This window comes from Heterocephalus glaber, unplaced genomic scaffold, assembly GCF_053883595.1.
Source record: "Heterocephalus glaber isolate CG9 unplaced genomic scaffold, H.glaber_assembly_v1.0 deba00001504, whole genome shotgun sequence".
Lineage (NCBI taxonomy): Eukaryota > Metazoa > Chordata > Mammalia > Rodentia > Bathyergidae > Heterocephalus > Heterocephalus glaber.
The window spans coordinates 37440511-37456868 of record NW_028258324.1 but is presented as its reverse complement, the minus strand read 5'-3'; the positions used below and the strand labels follow the sequence as shown (position 1 = coordinate 37456868).

The following is a 16358-nucleotide window of genomic DNA, read 5'->3' as shown; positions in this document are numbered from 1 at the left end:
ACTTGAAATGAGATGTTTAATCCTCCATTTCTTGTTCTATCAGTTTTCAACATTATCTAAGATATGTAAGGGAATTATCACTTTCTTTCTTCTTTTCACCTCTGCCCCAATTTTTCACCTCCTTTTATTAGTTTTAAAAAAACAGCTTTAGTGAGATATAACTTACACACCAGGAAGTTAACCTATATGGAGAATATAATTCAATGTAATTGAGTTTTTTGGTTTTTGGGGGGTACCAGGGATCGAACTCGGGACCTTGTGCTTGCAAGGCAGGCAGTGGAACCACTAAGCTAAATCTCCAGCCCTGGAATATATAATTTAGTAGTTTCTGGTATATCCACAGTTGTGCAACCATCACCATAACCTATCTTTAGAACATTTTCATTACCCTAAGAAGAAACTCTGTACCCATTAACAGTCATTCCCCATTGCCCCACAACTCCAGCCTTACTCAACCACCTATCTGCTAGCCGTCTTTGACATTGTGAGTACCTTATATAAAAAGAGCCCTATAATATGTAGCATTTTGTGACTGGCTTCTTTAACTTAGCCTGCTTTTGAGAGGTTCATCAATGTGTACAATTGTGTCAGGACTTCATTTCTTTTCATTGGAAAATAATATTCCATTATCTATATTTCTACTTTTTGTTTGTCCCTTCATTTCAGTTGATAGATATTTTTGTTGTTTCCACATTTTTGTTGTTATTAATAATGCTGTGATATACTATTATCTTAATTTTTTCATTTTCTTCTGTAGCTAAGATTGCCTTCTCTCTCCTAACTATGACTTGATCGTAAAAGTTGAAAAGTGATGAAAAGGATTGTTGTTGTGTGCATATTTTCTCACTATAGAGTCACTTCTTGGGTTAGGATTGTACTTGCTTCTCTAGAAAACCATTATTGCAGCCCTGTACCACTTTCAGCAGCAAGATCAAATAAATTTTTATACTCTATTAATTCTTCAAAATTTTGCCACACTTCAATTTGTTTCACATTTGAATCATCTTGTATAGCTGTGTTTTCTCTCAGGTTTCTAATTGTGCACCAATAAAAAAAAAAGGTTTTCACCATATTTCCAAATTTATCCAGCTTCTCAATATTACAGTTCATAAAACACAGCCTATTTTTTCCCAACACATCTCTTCCAAAAGCTTCTACATTCTGCTCCAGCATGACATCTTTGCATAGTTATCATTCTGGGATTAATTCTTTTTTGGAAACCCATGTTTTTCAGTTTTCTTATTTATATTCCTTTTGTTTTGTAAACATTCATCCTCAGAAAACTTTCTCAGGAATCATTCATTGCAGTACTTTTCTTTCCAGTTTCATCTTTATTTTATCTTCACATTAATTTGTCCCGTATAGAATTTTATATTCAAACCTAGAATTCTCAGAATCTTGCAGAAAATAGTCATTGTCTTTTGGTACCTAATATTACTGATGATAAATCTTATGCCAATTGGCTTCTCATTCCCTCATTTGTGGTCTGTTTATCTCCCTTTCCCCTCTTTTCTTTTTCTTTTTCATTTTCTTTTCTTTTCTTTTTTTTTTTTTTTGGACCCGGAATTGAACTCAGGACCTTGCAAGGCAGGCGCCTTTCCCCTCTTTTTATGATCTCTTTATATTTGACCTCCTGAAGCTTCATAATGATATATCTAGCATGGATCTTGCTTCATTTCTCATGTTTGGCAGACTCATCTTTCTATAAATCTTTGAAATGTTCTGTTTTCTGATCATTTGTTCTCCATTTTCTCTCCTCTCTTTTGGAACATGAATGATGAACTCTTTTGCGTGTGTGTGTGTGTGTGTGTGTGTGTGTGTGTGTGTGTGCGCGCGCGCGCTCTAGAGATCGAACCCAGGCTTGCAGACATGCTAGGCAAGCACTCTCCATTGAGCTACATACCAGGCTAATGATGAACCTTAGAAGCTACTTTTCATCCCTATGTGGTTGTTTGTTCAACATTCTGAAGACTTCTTCTTTACATTATTTATCAGTATTATTAATTTTTTAAAATTTGGCAATCATATTTTGCAATTTTTAGGAGCTACATTTATTCCTTTATACAAATGTTCCTATTTCATTGCATTCTTTTTTTTTTTTTTTGGTACCGGGGATCGAACTCGGGTCCTTGTGCTTGCGCAGCAGGCGGCAAAACCCCTGAGCTAAATCCCCGGCCCTTCTTTTCTTATTTTATGGGTCACTGGCCTTTTTTTTTGTACTGGCAATTGAACTCAGGACCTTGTGCTTGCAAGGCAGGTGCAGTGCCGCTGAGCTAAATCCCCGACCCAGGTTACTGGCTTTTTAAATCTCCCTCTAAATATTAATTAGAAACAATTTTCCCTATTCCCCAAATTATATCTATGGTCAACTGTTTGGCTCTCTTGGTCCTTATCTTTCTTGCCCTTTATTTTCCTCACAGATACAGTGATTATTCTGTTAATCTTTTTTTCCGCTTGCGAGGCAGGCGGTGGAACCACTGAGCTAAATCCCCGGCCCTATTCTGTTAATCTTTATAGATGAAAGACGAGGTTAATTATTCCAAGAAACTCGTGTGGGTTTTCTTTGCAGTTGGATTGTTGATCTTTTTCCTCAAGAGGCTTCTCCTTAGACTAAGAAGACTGAAAATTCTATGTGGTTTGGGTATAACTTATTGACTGCAGACTTCCTTTAAAAATATGATCAAAAGGGCCGGGGATTTAGCTCAGTGGTTCTGCCGCTTGCCTCACAAGCACAAGGACCCAAGTTCAATCCCCGGTACCAAAAATAAAATAAAATAATTAATAAAAATATGATCAAATAGGGAACCTCAAAATGTTAGGATGAGAAGGAAGGAAGGAAGGAAGCCTTCCTTCTCCTAAGCAGAGCATTTTCTTTTGGTAAAAGTAATTGGCTTCATTTTCCTTTCACTCTTTGTCCTCAAGATAAATATCAATTATTTCATGTGCATAAATGGGTAGGGAGGAAAAAAATTTAAGGAGCCAAATATATAATGATCTAGCTCTTCACCTGTTCTCTTTACTGCTAAGTTTCATTCTTTTTTGCTCTTCTATGTGGTAATTTTCATTTCAAAATATCAACATATCAACAAATTACTGTAAGAGGAGAAGATACATGTGTCCCAACCCCATATTTAACTGGAATTTTTTGGAGATCACTTTTAGCTCTACTGTTTTTTCCTTTGCTTCAGATCATGAGTGTGTATGTATGTGCATTTGTGCTAGTTTTTTATTTAATATTATTGTATAAAATTTGGAAATATGGAAAAATTTAAAAATCTGTCATCCACCAAACAAAAAGTGTTACTCTTGCCATTATAGTGCATTTATTTTCAGTCTTTTTAATATCCATAGGGTATATTTTTAAAAACAAACTTGATGTTAGATCACATACGACTTTTTTGTTTTTTGGTACCGGGGATCGAACTCGGGTCCTTGCACTTGTGCAGCAGGCAGTGAAACCACTGAGCTAAATCCCTGGCCCAACATACAACTTTTATATCATGCTCTTTTCTTTTTCTTTTCTTTTCTTTTTTTTTTTTTTTTTTTTTTGGTACTGGGGATCGAACTCAGGATCTTGCACTTGCGAGGCAGGTGCTGGAACCATTGAACTAAAGCCTCGCCCCCCTGTGCTCTTTTCAATCATGAACAACTTCCCAAGTCACAAAATGTCTTCTACAATATGATGTTTAATGGATATATAGTATTTCACCATATGAATAGACCGCAATTTACTAATTCTTCTATTGTTGAACATTTTATTTGATTCCAGTTTTGTTTTTTAGTTTGTTATCATAAAAGACATGTCATCCTTGACTTTCCTTGTACACTGTGGTATGTCTTAATTGCAATTCAGCAGTGTACAACTGCCATACTTTGTTTTATCATGCTTCACAGATACTTTGTTTTTTTACAAATTGCAGGTTTGTGGCAGCCCTGCATTAAGTAAGTGTGTTGGCACCATTTTTTCAACAGTAGGTACTCACTTTATGTCTTGGGTCACATTTTCAAAATTCAAAATTTTCACAGTTTAAATTTCAAAATTTTTCTCATTATTATGCCTGTTATTGTGTTCTATGATAAGTCATCTTTGATTTTACTAATGTACAATAATTGTTTGGGTGCCACAAACCATGCCCAATTAAGTGAAGTTCATTGATGTGTTTTCTAACTGTTCCACGAAGTGGCTATTCCCTAGTTTCTCTCCCTTTCCGTGGGCTTGCCTATTTTCTAAGGCACAATATTAAAGTTAGGCCTATCATGGTTATAAAGTGAAACTCTTAGTGTTCAAGTGCAAGAAAGAATTGCATATCTTCTGCAATAAATCAAAATCTAGAAATAGCCAGATGTGGTGGGACATGCTTGTAATCCTAGATACTCAAGAAGCTGAAGCAGGAGGATTGCAAGTTCAAGACCAACCTGCACAACTTACCAAGATCCTGTCTCTAAGTAAAATAAAAAGGATAGGAGTGTTAGATTAGTGTTAGAATGTTTGCCTAGTGTGTGTGAGGCCTCAGGAATTCAATCCCCAGTAACAATAAATTTTAAAATGAATAAATAAATAAATGCTAGAAATTATTAAGCTTAGTGAGAACGCAGTTCAAAAATTGGATAAGCTGGGGGCTGGGGATTTAGCTCAGTGGCAACACGCCTGCTTTGCAAGCGCAAAGTCCTGAGTTCTATCCCAGGTGTTGGGGAAAAAAAAAGTTAGAAAAGCCAAAAGCTAGGCCTATTTTTCCAGCAAGTTGTAAATGAAAAAAAAAAAAAAAAGCTTTGAAGTATATTAAAAGTGCTACTCCAGTGAACACAAAAATGGTAAGAAAATGAACCAGTCTTGTTGCTGATATGGACAAAGTTGTAGTATTTTGGATAAAAAAAGCCTCAAACTCACAGCAATCCTCCTACCACAGCCTCCCAAATGCTGGGATTACAGGTGTGTGCCACCATGTCCAGCTTGAAATGTATTTTTTAAATAATAAGATTTGAAAATCAAAATTACTCCTTGATCCATGGGGTACAGAATGGATGTTGTTGTTAGCAGGCCTGAAAACAATATTAATCTCACTGTACATCTCCATCAGAGCTCTTGGATGAACTGTGCATTGTCAATTAGCAGAATATTTTGAAAAGAATCCTATTTTTTCTGAGCAGTCTCAGCAGTGACCTTAAAATATTCAGTAAGCCAAGTTATAAACATATTGCTGTCATCTATACTTTTTTTGTTCTATTTTTAGATCACAGACAGAATATACTTATAATTCATAAGGGCCCTAGAACTGTCAGAATGGCTCCAGCATTGAGTCACCAGCTGCACTATCCCTTTAATGAGAGTGTTGGGCTGTCCTTTGAAGCCAGACATTAACTTCTCTCTAGCTATGAAAGTCAGAGATGGCATCTTCTTCAAATAATGCTGTTTTATCAACACTGATTATATTTCGCTACATTGTTTGAGGCCAGCCTGGGCTACATAGTGGCCTGAACTACATAGCGAGACTCTCAGTAAAATGCTACCAAACAGCATCTCATGGTACAGAGAAATCACTCATGAAAGGAAGAGGTAATTGATGCTGCAAATTTCATTGTTTCCTTATTTTAAGAGATTGCTGGGCCAGGGATTTAGCTCAGTGGTGCCACTGCTGGCCTTGCAAGCACAAGGTCCCAAGTTCGATCCCCAGTACCAAAAAAAAGAAATTGCTAGAACCACCCTAACCTTTATGAGTCAGCAGCTATCAACATCGAGGTGAGACCTCCACCAGCAACTATTATGATTTACTGCAGGCTCAGAAGATCACTAGCATTTTTTAGCAATAAAGTTTTTAAATGAAGATATGTACTTTTTTCAATTTTTATTTTTTATTAATACATGTTTACAGTACCTAATGACTACATTCCATATAGGGAGTAAGGTGCATCCATTTTCCTACAAATGACTCAAGTTTATCCATTATGGCAGACTAGTAATCCACTGTGTTTAAATACCACACTTTATCCATTCAATATGTACTCTTTTTTTGTACCAGGGATCAAACTTGACCTCATGGCGCCACTAAGCTAAATCCCCGACCCCAATATGTACATTTTTAAACAGTGATATTGCATATTTAATAGACTACAGTAGAGTATAAATATAATTTTAATAAATTGTATTTACATTTTATATATTTATTATTTATTTTATTATATTTATATTTTAAATAAAGTATATGCACTCAAACTTTGACTCAGTTATAGCAATATATGCTTTATTGCAGTGGTCTGAAACCCAGCCTACAATGTCTTCAAGATACACCTGTACTCTGATTTAAGCAGCAAAGGAATTTGTAAAAAGGAAAGCAGGCAGCCCACAAAATCACCATAAGTCATACATACACAAGTACAGGTAAGAGCTTTTCTTTTCTTATTAATTGAAAAAAAGAATCCATCTACTGTCCATCTTCTCAAGCATTGTAAGAGATCCACTTTTACCACTTGCATGGCTTGCTTTTTAACATTTCTTTTTCATGATCCGCTCTCCTTTCATATCAGTCTTTCTTTCCCCTTTCTTTCAGGTCAGTCCTGCCCAGAACATTTGTCAGCCATGGAGCATAATTACACATTATTTATATCTAAATATTTTAATGTTACAAGATAATCCAAATTTTTAAAAAAGATGTGCTCTATTTTCCTGCCTTAATCAATATATCATTGTAATAACCTGGGAAGCTGAATTCCAACTTAAAATTTTGTTCTGTTACAGAATGTAGTAATATAGTAAGAGTCAGCCTTTGACCTTCAGGCTACCTTTTTTTTAAGCCAAGGTCTCAGTACATTGCCCACAGTGGTCTCAAACTTCTGGGCTTCAGTGATCTTGTGCCTTGGCCTCCCGCATAGCTAGGACGACAGGCTTTGGTTAGTTGCTAATAATATTCTGGATTTTGGCAGTGTTTGTTGTGATTCACCTTTTAAAATTTCTCATTGCATTGATTTGTGTCTTTTCTCTCCTTTCTTTGGTAAGATTGACCAAAGTTTGTCTGTTTTTGTTTCTTTCAAATAACCAGATCTTTGATACATGGACTTTCTGTATTTTTTTTCAGTCTCCATTTCATTGATTTCTGCTCTGGTTTTTATAATTTCCTTCCTTATACTAGCTCTGGACTGGAATTGTTCCTGTTTTTCTGGGAACTTGAGGTGCATCATTAGGTCATTTATTTGGGCTTGTTCTGTTTTTCTGATGTTGGCATTTACAGCTATAAACTTCCCTCATAATGATAGGGGGGAAGACATGTATCTCCCAAACCTGCTAGATATCTGAAGTGTGAGTTCATGTTCTCTAAAATTGAAGAATGAATTCTAGGAACAATGGAGGTTAAGAGTAGGAAAATTGGCCAGGGATTTAGCTCAGTGGTTTTGCCACCTGCTACACAAGCGCAAGGACTTGAGTTCGATCTCCGGTACCACCACCACCCCACCCCCTGCAAAAAAAAAAAAAAAAGGGAGTAGGAAAATTTATTGAGAGAAAGAAAACTTCTGTCTAAGAGAGACAGAAGGGGGACTGGAAAATGGGTTACATGCCCACCCCACTTTTCAAAGATATTTTATACAGCAAAGCCATGTAGTGAGGCGGGTAAGAAGTGGGACAAAACTATAAGACCCAATGGAAATTTACAAGGTGGGCATGAGGTGGGACAAAACCATGACCAACCAATAAAATTATAAGTACAGTCACCCAGGTAATATTGATTAAATGGGGATCAAATGGAAAAACAAGTCACATATAAGGAATTTTCCATTTAGAATATCAATCACTGCTATCTATCCCCAGGGGAAGTAGTGCCTCCTCTTTTTATAGTGCTAACCAGTGAATGTAGCTCAATTGTTCTCCATGTTGGCTCCTTGCTGTGTTGGCTCCTGGAGGGCTGGCACCTTGAGGACTGGGGCCTTGGGAGCTGGCACCTTAAGGGAGGCCCTCTCTAACTGCCTACAAGATATGTAAGTAACTTACCTATCTACAATATTAAGACTGCTTTGTGTCCCATAAATTCTGGTATGTTGTGCTGGCATTATCATTTAATTCTAGGAACTGTTATTTCTTCCTTAATTTCTTCTGTGACCCATTGGTTTATCAATGACAAACTACATTTTCATAGTTTCCGTGGTTTCCTTTCCTATTGATTTCTAGTTTCACTGCATGTGAGCTGATAATATGCATTGTAAATTTTTGATTCTTTTGAATTTACTTAGGCATGCTGTACTAGCTACCCAGTGATCTACTTTGGAGAAAGTACCATGTGCTCGAAAAAAGAATGTGTATTCTGTGGTTGGGTGGAGCACTCTGTAGATACCTGTTAACACGTTTCTGCCAACTCGAAACACTGGTAGTACATGCATGACTGTCCCATCAGACAGCTTGTACCACCCAATGGGATGTCCCATGCCACCTGATTGGTAGTTCAAGCCAGCAAGAACATAACACATTCAAATCAGAGCCACCCAGCAGTGAGAAATATGTATTATGGCCCCATCATGAGTGTGGTAAGTTCATTTGTTCAAAGGTTTGGCTCAACTCTAATAATTGTTAATTTTTTGTTTAGTTGATATATTTGTGATAGTGGGGTTTTGAGGTCCTCCACTATAATTGTATTGATGTTTGTCTGATCTTTTATATCCATTAGTGTTTGTTTTTTGAAGTTGGATGCACTATGGTTTGGCACACATGTTTATAATTGTTATCTCTCCCTGTTGAATAATTCTATAATCAATATGTAATGTCCTTCTTTATCTCTTTTGATTGGCTTTAGCTTTAAAGTCCACTTTGAGACCAAGATAGCTACTCCTACTTTTGAGGGGGCTCCTGTTTTATGGATATTGTTTTCTATCCTTTGATTTTTAGTATATGAATATCATTTTGTGTTAGATGTGTTTCTTGTATATAGCATACTGTTGATTTTGTGTCTTGATCCATTCTGCTAATCTTTTTTTTTTTTTTTTTTCTTACCAGGGATCAAACTTGGGAAGTTGTACTTGCAAAGCAGGTGCCAGAACCATTGAGCTAAATCCTCGGCCCTCTGCTAATCTTTTGATTGGTGAATTGAGTTCATTCACGTTGATAGTTATAATTGATAGGTATTGACTTATTTCTGTCATTGTATTATTGTTACTATTTTGCTTTCTTTCCCTTCTACTTAATTGCTAGCCCTGCCTGATGCATTCATTCTATTTTTTTGGTACCAGGGTTGAAGTCTGTTGTAATTTTGATAGGTTTTCCTTTATAGGTCATTCATTGCTTTTCTCTAGCAGTTTTTAAGATTCTGTTCTTGTGTTGGATTCTTGGTATTTTATTTGTTTATTTATTCTTATTTTTGTCTCTTCTTTTTTTTCTTTCTGGTATTTTAATTATTATGTGGCATGGAGTGGATTTTTTCTGATCATTGATATTCAATATTCTACATGCCTCACTTATCTGTATGTTTACTTCTTTTCCCGTGTCTGGAAAGTTTTCTGCTATTGCTTCTGTAAATAGTTTTTTAATGCCTTTTGTACTGTCTTCTGATTTTTCATGAATTCCAATTACTCTTATATTAGTCTTTGAGTCATCTAGCAGCTGTTTGATAGATTTTTCATGTTCTCTTATTGTTTTTAAGGTGTCTTTCATTAACTGATTGCTAACCACAGCCCTGACTTCTAGATCTGATACTCTATCTTCACACTGATTGCTTCTGCTGCCCATATTTTCAATCATATTTTTAATCTCCTGGATTTCTATTTGTAACTTTTTAATGGACTCTCATTCTTTTCTATGCTGGACATTCATGTTTTGCATCTTTCTTTAGCTCCACTAGATTTTTTTTTTTTGGTACCGGGGATCGAACTCAGGTCCTTGCGCTTGCGCAGCAGGCAGAGAAACCACTGAGCTAAATCCCCGGCCCCAACTAGATTTTTACTAGCATCTTCTCTAGACTCACTGATCATTTGTTTCATTTGTGTCATTATCCGTTTAGTTATATCTTCTTTGAGTTCACCATACACCTTCTTGAACTATTTTGTTGCTTCCACTGACACTCTTTCAGAAATTTCTGCTGTGTGGCTTATGATTTTTCCCCCCTTAGATGCCCCTTGCATTGACTCTGGGGGAGTTGGGAGTTTTTGGAGGCATTTTGTTACCTTGTTTTCTCACGTTTCTATTTTTTGTTTGTTTTCTATGCTGGGGTTTGTAGCTTCTTTGCCCCAGTGCCTGCTTCTTCAGGAATGAGTCACAGTGTTTTGGTATGACCCCCCAGACAATCCAGATATCAGCATATAAAGAAAATATAGAGAAAACCAGTTAACAGCACCAACTGTATCCCCTTGGCTATAATAATAAAGTCAGCAACAACAATGAGGTCAAATATAAACTGACAAACCCTAAACACTACTCACGAACCACCCTTAAACAGGGCAAAAAGGTTTATGATTTTAGTGTGGACAGTTAGGCAACCCAGGTAGTGACCTATAGTAAATCAGACCACTAGTTTCTCCCATCCAAGTACTAACCAGGCCTGACCCTGCTTAGCTTCCGAGATCAGACAAGATCGGGTGCATTCAGGGTGGTATGGCTGTAGACTAGACCACTAGTTTCTGCTGGATATAGACAGTAGTGCAAAAGCTCAAGCAGACCACTGGATTAAATTCCATCTCCTTCAGATCTACCCCTCTAAAGTTTACACCTTCCAAATCTAGCCTCAGCACAGAATGCAGACCCCATGACCTTCCTGGCCTGAGCTTGAGCTTCTCAGTTGATCTCAGATGATCTATGTCTAGCCCTCACCCTCCTCAAGCCTATCTCCGAAGGCTGTCTCTCACACAGACCCTGCAGTAGAACAACGCTTCCTTCAGTCCTGGAGTGAAACTCTCCTCTTGGGTGTTGGTCTCACCCTCAATTAGGTCAGTTTTTTTGTTTGTTATCTCTGTTACTCTGTTCCACAGGATGCAGGAGGTAGCTGGTGTCAGCAGTGAGGGTAAGGTTGGACCGCTCTCCTCTCCCATGGGGCTGCAAGGTCTCCCTTTAGAATTCTTGTCTCATTTTTAAACAGATACCTGTGATAAAATGCAAAAAGTTCATTTCAGATGCCCATTTTTGAATTGGGTCTTTGAATTTGGGGGGTCTGGTTTTTTTCAGTTCTTTATATATTCTAGATAGTCGTCCTTTGTCTAAGGTACAGGTGCTGAAAATTTTTTCCCACATTGTAGGTTGTCTCTTAGCTCTGTTGGTGGTTTTTCTTGCAGTGCAGAAGCTTTTAAATAAGATAATATCCCAGTTTTTGATTCTTTGTGCAAGTTCCTGTGTCACTGAGGTTTTGTTCATAAGTCTTTACCTATACCAATGTCTTCAAGAGTTCTACCTAACTTATCTTCCAGCAAATTTAGTGTTTCTGTCTTAATATTTTTCAGACAAAGAAGTAAAAGCAGCAAATAAATATATGAAAAAATGTTCAGCATCACTGGTCATTGGAGAGATGCAGATGAAAAGAACACAGATTCCACCTCACCCCAGAAAGAATGGCTGCTATTAAGAAATCATCCAATAACAAATGCTGGCGCCTTCGTGGGGAGAACGGAACCCTTCTCCACTGTTGGTGGGAGTGCAGACTGGTGCAACCACTGTGGAAATCAGTATGGAGATACCTCAAAGAACTAGGCTTAGAGGTTCCATTCGACCCAGCTATCCCCCTGCTGGGTATCTTCCCAAAAGAATTAAAAGAATAATACCACAGCAATATATGTGCACCCATGTTTATAGTGGCACAGTTTGTAATAGCGAAAAGTTGGAAGCAGCCCAAATGCCTATTAACTGGAAACTGGATAAAGAAGATGTGGTTTTTTTATAAAATGGAGTACTACTCAGCCATAAAGAACGAGAAACTAGAGACATTTATAGCTAAATGGATGCATACTGAGGCCATATTCTTAAGTGAAATAAATAGGATGCACATGTGTAAATACTGAATAGTTTCTCTGGTGTGAGAAATTGAAAGTGTAAATAAGGATACACATGGATGAAATGGCCTAATAACATATTTCTCGGATTGTGTTTCCATCATGTGTCATATGACTGTATTGAAATTTAAATTAGGGAGAAGCTTGCCTTATGTGGAGCCTGCTAACTAACTGGAGTTTTCTTCCAGACCACTATTTGTTCAATGATGGTTTTGGGGATCTTTCTGAAACAAATCACATCCTCTGGTGTCTTGTTGGTGCTTGAGATATTTTTCTTAAGTTATATGGAAAAATGTTGTAGTGCTTTTCAGTTTCGTTTTGGTTGAGTTCTACTGTATTTGAATATCATTGTAGTTTTTTTCCCCCTTGCATTGTTCTTTGAATGGTTTTAATTTTCTTATGTTCATGTGTTTGATAATAAAGTTATTTTAAAAATAAAAGGTAAATAAATGCAAAAAGTAAACTTGCTATTGCAGCACAGAGACTTTAAAAAAAGCAATTCCAGATTGCCTCATCTCCAAGGTCACCTTCACCTCTAATGCTACACCAGAGATTATTAGAGAATTTTGATTGTTCCCCTATTGGTAGTTTGCTATGTAACTACAAGAAGTACTCAAGACATTAAAAGACTCCAAATACTTTAAGATGGGTCTTTCCTATAAACTAAGTATGTTTAAAGTGCAAAGTCTTTCCCCCTCCCAATTTCCCAAAACCCTTAGATCCTGTACTGTTTGAAAAGGATGCGGTAACTGGTGTGGTGTTGCACAATTGTAATCCCAGTACTCAGGGAGACTGAGGCGAGAAAATCTCAAGTTCAAACCTTCTGGCCAGTTAAAAAGAAAGGATGTGGTCAGCCAACTGGCACTCTAACCTAGGAAAACACTTGCATCTAATCAGTCCAGAGGGCCATGGCTGCTTTAGTGTCTGGCTAGCATTTGGTGTCATTTTTCAAGGTTGGTCCTCTATTATTTTGGACAGTTACTATGATCTACCAAGTGACGATACCCCACAAACCCAGATAGGGCCCAAGATTGAAATGATTCTTTGAGACAGGATACTTCCTCCCTCAGTGCTAGGTTTAGCTAAAGAAGGCCCCATCACAGGGTCCTCATGCCTGTGCATGCTCAACAGGTCACTCCCTGGTTTGGGAGTTCCTTGTCATGCCCAGTTCTGGGAGTCACTCCTACCGGACCAATTCACTGTCTCTGTTTCCTCTTGGATTGTTCAGCTTTTAATTAGCAATAATTGCCCCTTGGATAAACCTTATTGGCTATGATACTGCCACTGTGCAAAGCTAAAAAATAGATTTCTTTCTTTCTTTTTTTTTTTTTTTCTGGTATCAGGGATCGAACTCGGGACCTTACACTTGTGAGGCAGGCAGTGGCACCGCTGAGCTAAATCCCCGGCCCTCTTTTCAGCTTTTAAAACCCAGAGGGCTGATGACCCCAATTTCTGGAAAGTAGAGCTCAGAGTCCATCCTTCTGCAGGCAGCCATGCTCAGGAGGCAGTACTTGCAGAGGTTCATCTCTTGAGAAAATCCTGACATCCCTCCCTGCAAAGCTGGAAGAGAGGTCCTTCTATCTCTAAGGGCACACATTGAAAAATGATAAGTTGCTGACACAGAAACTCATTTTAATTTTCACAACAGGGACTAAGTGTGTGTGTGTGTGTGTGTGTGTGTGTACTTCAAACTTAAGAACAAATGTACAAATGAAAAAGTACCGGGCTGGGGATTTAGCTCAGTGGTGCCATGTCTGCCTCACAAGTGCAAGGTGCTGAGTTCAATCCCCAATACAAAAAAATAAAAAGAAAAAAGAAAAAGTACTATAGCACAAACTTTGCTTTGCCACAATGGATAGATATATCAGCTCACTGGGTCAGCATTTGATGGCTAACATTGTTAGGTTCAAAGTTACTATTAGCAAGGTCTTTGAACTATAAAATTTCTACCTAGCAAGAACCCTAGTAGAACCAATCACTTTAGATTGAGGCTTGGTTTGAGTCTTAAATAGGCAACTGAACTTCAGGATGAAAGAACTTCAGGATAAAGGCTTCTGAGGTTCTTTTCCATGGGAAGATTGATATTCTTTTTGAGTTAGATCATTTATTAGCATCATTTTCATGTAGAGTCACTATGCAATATAAAGTGTACCATTAATGGAGCCCATTTTCCTCATGATGACTAAAGCTTTTTGTGTGGTGACTGTGTCTGGGCAGATCCTTGAAAGAACTGATTAAGACCCTGGCTCTCTCAGACCTTGTGTTATCTACCTCTCCCCCTCCTTCCCTCAGACCTTAAAACAAGCAATGTATCTGTTCTTTTATGGAATCAAATGAGTGGAAGGGAAGAGGGAAGAGGAATGAATGAAACCAGGAAGAGATGAGGCTCAGGGACTCAGAAAGTCTCCCTTTTCCACAGTCACATGTCTTACCCTCTCGTGTCAAATTCAGGAGAGTGGAGGAATTATAAATTTGCTCCCTTCTCCAAATGTAGAATTTTTAAAAAAGTATTATATGGGGAGCCGGGAATTTAGCTCAGTGGTTCTGCAGCCTGCCTCGCAAGCACTAGGTCCTGAGTTCGATACCTGGTACCCCCCCAAAAAAGTATTATATAGGGCTAGGGGTGTAGTTCAGTGCTAAAGTGCTTGCCTTGCATGCCCAAGGCCATGGGTTTGATCACAGAACTGCAATAAATAGGATTTACATTTAGTTTCTTTCCTATTTTTGCCAATGCAAACATGTGTAACAATAGACATGTGTAACTTTACACATTTAAAGTTCATTTATTTGTAAAGATAAAGAATTGTATGGTGGGCAGGACTTGTCTCCTGCTGCCTGGGACTCCGTGTCAGTGTCCTTCAGGAACAGGATACCCCCCAAAAAGGGAGGTGATGGAATTAAACCACCCCCAATCATTGGAAGATTTGAATCCTCACTGAAAATTGGTATTGTTGGATTCCCAAATGTTGGGAAATCTACCTTCTTTAAAGTATTAATGAATAGTCAGACATCAGCAGAAAACTTTCCATTCTGCACTATTGATCTTAATGAGAGCAGAGTTCCTGTGCCAGATGAAAGATTTGACTTCCTTTGTCAGTATCACAAACCAGCAAGCAAAATTCCTGCCTTTCTAAATGTAGTGGATGTTGCTGGCCTTGTGAAAGGAGCTCACAATGGGCAGGGCTTGGGAAATGCCTTTTTATCTCATCTTAGTGCCTGTGATGGGATCTTTCATCTAACACGTGCTTTTGAAGATGATAATATCACCCATGCTGAAGGAAGTGTAGATCCCATTCGAGATATAGAAATAATTCATGAAGAGCTTCAGCTTAAAGATGAGGAAATGATCAGGCCCACTATAGATAAACTAGAAAAGGTGGCTGTGAGAGGAGGAGATAAAAAACTAAAACCTGAACAGGACATAATGTGCAAGGTCAAATCCTGGGCTATAAATCAAAAGAAACCTGTTTGCTTCTATCATGATTGGAATGATAAAGAGATTGAAGTGTTGAATAAGCACTTATTGGGGGGGGTGGTTCGGGGGATCGAACTCGGGTCCTTGCGCTTGAGCAGCAGGCAGCGAAACCACTGAGCTAAATCCCTGGCCCTAAGCACTTATTTTTGATGTCGAAACCAATGGTCTACTTGGTTAATCTTTCTGAAAAAGACTACATTAGAAAGAAAAACAAGTGGTTGATAAAAATTAAGGAGTGGGCGGACAAGTATGACCCAGGTGCCTTGGTCATTCCTTTTAGTGGGGCCTTGAAACTCAAGTTTCAAGAATTGAGTGCTGAGGAGAGACAGAGTATCTGGAAGCGAACATGACACAAAGTGCTTTGCCAAAGATCATTAAGGCTAGGTTCGCAGCACTCCACCTAGAATACTTTTTCACTGCAGGCCCAGATGAAGTACATACATGGACCATCAGGAAAGGGACGAAGCCTCCTCAGGCTGCAGGAGAGATTCACACAGATTTTGAAAAGAGATTCATTATTGCTGATCTAAGGAAATATGAAGATTTTAAAGAGGAAGTTTCTGAAAATGCAGTCAAGCCAGTTGGAAAATACAGACAACAAGGCAGAAATTATACTGTTGAAAATGGAGATACCATCTTCTTCAAATTTAATACGCCTCAGCAACCAACAAAGAAATAAAAAATTTTAGACATTACTCAGATAAACATACAACTTCCAAAAGGCGTATGGTTTTTTAAATTAAAATTTCTGAAAACTGAAGGAACAAATAAAGTTGGGGTAATGGAAATCTTCTACAAAACAATTATTTTTATTTGTTTGAAAATTATAAACTACTATGTACTTTCAGTGAAATGTAAGCTACTATATGTGAACAACTTTGCTTTTCCTGTGATTAAGACCCTACTTCAAATTGTAGAAGCTTTTCAAGAACCA

The 16358-nt window shown here is 37.9% G+C and overlaps 1 long non-coding RNA gene and 1 pseudogene across 1 annotated transcript; both read left to right on the top strand.

Annotated features, from left to right (window-relative positions):
- Nucleotides 1-8192: 8192 nt before the first annotated feature.
- LOC147825307 (uncharacterized) lies at nt 8193-12309 on the top strand. Its single transcript, XR_015440761.1, has 3 exons — nt 8193-8508; nt 8975-9099; nt 11404-12309. It is a non-coding gene; the product is annotated as an uncharacterized LOC147825307 (long non-coding RNA).
- A 2983-nt stretch (nt 12310-15292) lies between these two features.
- LOC101716071 (obg-like ATPase 1) lies at nt 15293-16103 on the top strand (annotated as a pseudogene).
- The last annotated feature ends 255 nt before the right edge of the window (nt 16104-16358 follow it).